Genomic DNA, 5,945 nt, shown 5'->3' with positions numbered 1-5,945 from the left:
TTCAATGGGACTGTCCCCGGTAGAAACACACCGCCCTCCTCCCCAATAGACTGTTAAGTCCGATTCACGCAGCACGCACTTCCTCCTGACGGTTTACAAAATAAAACCTCTACGGAGGAACCTCCTGGTTACGTTAGATTCAACATGTAACAACATTTTAAAGGTGTTTGCATCAGCAGAGATGACAGGACACTTTATTAACACAACTACAAATTTATTGTCTCAACAGCAGACTGCTCAGATATATATTTAGAAATGACAAAAGCTAAACCTTTCCTGCCTCGTAAAAAAAACATCTACCAACTATAAAACAAATAAATAAACAAAACAAATCCACTTCAGGAGCTAATATATTAAGGAACAATCTGCTACAACTAATAATGAAATAAGTCTTTACCCATATTAGACTGAATAATGGCAACAACAACAATAAGAAGAAAAATGTATTTATAATTGATTATTAGAATTATTTTCTGTTCTGTTTTTAGCTTGTGGACGATTTTAATTTAATAATGGTGAGATCTTACTTCCTGCCTCATAGTACTAAGTTTGATGGTGCTCACAGAAAGCAGAAAGGCCACACCCTCAGCCGTCATTAATAATTATAAACCAATAACATAAACTTATATTGTTCTGGATTGGGCTATTCTATAACACTGACTTTTGTTTTTGTATTTACTTCAAGTATTTGTTGCCAGGACCTTTGTACTTTTCCTTAAATAGTTTTTAATACAGAACTTTGACGTCACAGGGCGTTTCTGTTATGATACTTTTAGTAGAAAATCTGAGTCTGTCTTCCACCAGTGTTTTGTGGTTCTTTACTCTGACTGCTTCAAAAAATGAAATATAAATAAAGCTGAAGTGGGCCTATGTGCAGATTAATGTCTGATGCAACAGTTCTGATGTTCTACATTAACATTCAGTGTGTAGTGCTCTTCAGTTCTCTCCAGTCCAGCCTCTTGACACATCATTCAGTTTACTTGTGCAGAAAATAAGCTGTTGGTTCCTTTGAGGAGGACTGAGGTCTTAGGTTGACTCAGCTGTACACGTGAGTGTAGTCATGCACGCACACACACACATGCACACACGCACGCACGCGCGCGCGCACACACACACACACACACACACACGCCACGATCACTTATTAGCTTTCATTTTCAGTACACAGACAGTGGGCCCCTGATGGCTAGTGGCATTACACGCTAAGCTGTGTAGATAAAATGTTGTGTTCAATCTACTGTATTTCTCAACTCAACTCCAGTCATTTCATTTTAATTGAATATAAGGTTAAACATCCGTCTTATTATCTATACCCATTTATTCCTTAAGCAGGGTCACAGGGATCTGCTGGAGCCTATCCCAGCTCTCTTTGGGGGGAAGGCAGGAGTACACCCCGGAGAGGTCACCAGTCCATCACAGGGCCACATAGAGACACACAAAGACAAACAACCACACACACTCACACTCACACTCACTCCTATGGACAATTTAGAGTCACCAATCAACCTAACATACATGTTTTTTGACTGTGGGAGGAAACCGGAGTACCTGGAGTAAACCCACACAAGCACAGGGAGAACATGCACACAAAAGGCCGGGTTGCGAACCCAGGACCTTCTTGCTGTGAGGCAACAGTGCTAACCACTCTGAACCTACCAATATTAATCCCAGTGTAGTCAGGCGTATGGGCACATATTGTACATATACATGAGTGTGCAGTTCCTTGACAGTGACACGATTAATATTCTATGTGAAAAGCTTTTTGCCCCTGAAGTCCTTGACTCTACATAATCAAATACATGTCTTGAACCCAGGCTGGGAGCTGGTTCCACAGGAGAGGAGCTTGATAACTAAAGGCTCTGCCTCCCAGTCTGCTTTTGGAAACTATGGGAACCACAAGTAGACCTGCACTCTGAGAGCGAAGTGGTCTATTGGGATAATATGGTACTATGAGGTCTTTAAGGTATGAAGGAGCTTGATTATGAAGGGATTTGTATGTGAGAAGAAGGATTTTAAATTCTATTCTATATTTTACAGGGAGCCAATGAAGAGAAGCCAATATAGGAGAAATATGATCTCTCTTGCTAGTTCCTGTCAGGACTCTGACTGCGGCATTCTGGATTAATTGGAGGCTTTTTATGGAGATATTGGGACATCCAGATAGTAATGAGTTACAGTAATCTAGCCTTGAGGTAACAAATGCATGGACTAGTTTTTATGCATCATTTTGAGACAGGATGTTCCTAATTTTGGAAACGTTGCGCAGGTGAAAGAATGCAGTTCTAGAGATTTGTTTTATGTGTGAGTTAAAGGACATGTTCTGGTCAAAAATAACTCCAAGGTTTTTTACAGTAGTGCTGGAGGCCAGGGCTATGCCATCTAGAGTAGCTATAATTTTAGAAAAGTTATTTCTGAGATTTTTTGGCCCAAATATAATGACTTCTGTTTTCTCCGAGATTAAAACTAAAAAGTTACTGGTCATCCAGGCCTTGAGGTCAGTTAGACAGGCTTGAAGTCTGGTTAACTGGTTTGTGTTAACAGGTTTAATAGATAGATATAACTGAGTGTCATCTGCATAGCAGTGGTAATTAATAGAGTGCTTCCTAATGACATATCCTAAAGGAAGCATGTACAAGGTGAACAGAATTGGTCCTAGCACGGAGCCTTGTGGAACTCCATAACTAACTTTTGTTCGTGTGGAAGGTTCATCATGGACATGAACAAACTGGAATCTGTCCGATAAATAGGATTGGAACCACTTTAACGCTGTTCCTCTGATACCAATCACATGCTCCAGTCTCTGTAATAAGATGTTGTGGTCAATGGTGTCGAATGCAGCACTAAGGTCTAGGAGGACAAGTATAGAAACAAGTCCATTATCTGAGGCTAAGAGAAGATCATTGGTAACTTTCAACAGTGCTGTTTCTGTACTATGATGTGCTCTAAATCCTGATTGAAAATCTTCAAATAGTTCATTCCTGTGTAAGTGGTATGATAGCTGCTTAGCAACAGCTTTTTCTAGGATTTTAGAAATAAATGGCAGGTTGGATATTGATCTATAATTAGCCAAGACTCCTGGATCAAGACTAGGCTTTTTGAGTAAAGGTTTGATTACTGCAGTCTTAAAGGCCTGTGGTACGTAGCCTGATATTAGAGATAAATTTACCAAGTCTAATAAAGATGAGTTCATTAATGGCAGGGTGTCTTTAAGCAGTCTAGTTGGGATGGGGTCTAAGAGACACGTTGATGATTTCGATGAAGCAACTACTGATGTAAATTCAGAGAGATCTATGGGAGAGAAGCAGTCTAAACATAACTGAGGTCCTACAGATGATTCAAGAGCTACTGTAGTAGAAGATTCATTTATTGCAGGTATAGGAAGCATCTGCTGAATTTTCTCTCTAATAGTTGTGATTTTATTTGTAAAGAAACTCATAAATTAATCACTGCTGAGAGCTAAGGGAACACTGGTTCCTTTGCTAGATATTTTCTAATTCTTATGGCAACACCTTCAGTGTCTCAGGCTCACTGTTAACGTCATTTGTTTTTTAACAGCACATTTTAAGGTCATTTCTAAGGTATGTTTTTCTGAAGCTTTTCCACTACAGGTGTAACTTCTCAGTTTATTCATTTAAATGCTCAGTGCACATCACTGCTACATACAACGATGGCTGCTCTTCTTTCTTTTTCCCATAGTTTTACATACATTTTTTCACAGCAGAACAACCACTTAGCTTTCCAGATCTGACCAGCAGAGCATTGAATAAACCTTTGGAGACCTCACTCCCAAATTGATCATCCAATAGTGATCAGTCTGACATTGAACTTCACTATGTTGGCACTGGCTGATTTCTCTCTTGAACTGTTGCACTTTCAAAATGACTCTGAGTGCATCTTTACGCACAACAATGTACAGACATTGAAGAGAGTAATTTGAGAGTGACTTCTTTTATGTGTTAAAGAAGATTAATAGTGTGACAGGGGTAAGTGATGAATCAACTGTATGATGAGAATGATGATGAATAGAGGAACTGCTGAGTTCAAGAAGAAAGTCGCTGAATAAATCTTCATTTTGAAGCTTCTTTTAGCACATTGTGCTCACCAAAGGCAGAAATGTATTCTGAGTGAATACCACACTGCATGTATTATCAGACATCGGCATGTGAATATATGTAACTCACAAACACCAGAATTTTTCGGAGAGCAGAGCTTTAGGCAAGGAGACTGAAACAGACGATCAAAATAAAAAAATATACAAAAACTTTGATTCTGTGTTCATGTGACATTTCACAGTCCGTGTTATCTACAGTAGGCTGAACAACACTCGAGTCAGCTGTTGCTTATAGTCTATTAATCCCCCCTGCACCCCTTCTCTCTCTTCACACTCTATTCTCCCTGACTCACCACAGGAAATTACTTTGGTGTTGCATCATGTATCCAAATGGCAGTATCTCATAATATGGGCTCAACACGCAGCCACACAGTTTGGCACAGCAGCAATATGCATGCTACAACCAATGCAAAATGCATTATATACTCATTTTAAGGTTTAAACTTTTTTTTTTTGTCTTACTAAATTCGATTTTCTAGTTTTAAATACAAACATTAAGAATCAAACCACCTGGGTGCATGATCATGTGGGGTTCAGTCAGTCTCGTAAGTCTTTTTGCATTTTGTAGTGTTTTCTGCTGAACAATATAGAGTGCATTCAGAAAGTATTCAGACCCTCTCCACTTTTTCAATGTTGCAGCCTGATACAATTTTTTCCCCATTATTGTCCACTCAGTGCCACATGATGATAAAGTGAATCAGAACTTTAGGAATGTCTGTAAAAAGAAAAAGTTGAAATATCACATTCACATAAGTATTCAGACCTTGTACTTAGTACTTAGTTGAAGCACTTTTGGTGGCAGTTACAGCCTCCAGTCTTTTTCGGTATAACACAACAAGCTTTGCTCAGCTGGACTGGGGGATTCTCTGCCATTTTTCTTTGCAAATCCTCTCAGGTTGGATGGGGACCATTGGTGGACAGCAATTTTCAGGTCTCTCCAGAGATGTTTTTGTAGCCTTCCCCAGCTCTGTGCCTATCAACAATCCTGTCTGAGCTCTGCAGGCAGTTCCTTTAACCTCATGGCTTGGTTTTTTTGTTCTGATATGCATTGTCAACTATGAGGCCTTCTATAGAGAGGGTTGTGTCTTTCCAAATAATGTCCAATCAATTTTATTTACCACAGGTGGAATCCAATCAAGGTGTAGAAACATCTCCACAAAGATCAAGAGAATTGGGAGGCACCTGAGCTAATTTTCACATGTTGCAAAGGGTCGCAGAGCTGTGACTGTCCCAGAGGCGGGGCAGAAAGCTGTTGCACCAGCCAGAGAGGATCATGGTCTCACAGTTATCTGAACACACCATTGATCCTGATAATGGAGCTGCACGGCTGTCTGCTCCACAATCCACCTGTTCATATTCCTGTTATCCCTAAAGTACGTATTTAGGATTCAAGTGGTCATTGTTTTCTCACCTTCCACAAAGGATTTGCTTGTAGTTGAATTGCAAAATCTACCAAATTTAAAGACACCTAACAAAAGGTTTCTAACTTTCTGTATAGTTCAAGTTTACTCTATGTCATATGCTTTCCAGATTGATAAATAGTGACAGACTTTTCTGACAATAGCCACATTATGGTTGTATCTCTGCAAATAAAATAATTCTGTAGGAACAGCTGAAGTTGATGAAGAACATGAGAGACAGGAAAGGCACCTGAGGCTCTCCTTGCAAATGTGGCTCAGGGTTACTTAGCACAACACCTTCCTGTTAAGCAGGATGTTTCTTAGGTCTATATCCTACACACAGGGAGGCCAAACAGCTTGACTGTCATGCCCCACTGATTCTGAACTGATTACAGTCATATCCTGTCCATGAAGACAAACACACTCAAAAAGTC

Source organism: Mastacembelus armatus, chromosome 3 (assembly GCF_900324485.2).
Source record: "Mastacembelus armatus chromosome 3, fMasArm1.2, whole genome shotgun sequence".
Lineage (NCBI taxonomy): Eukaryota > Metazoa > Chordata > Actinopteri > Synbranchiformes > Mastacembelidae > Mastacembelus > Mastacembelus armatus.
This window is presented reverse-complemented; position numbering follows the sequence as displayed.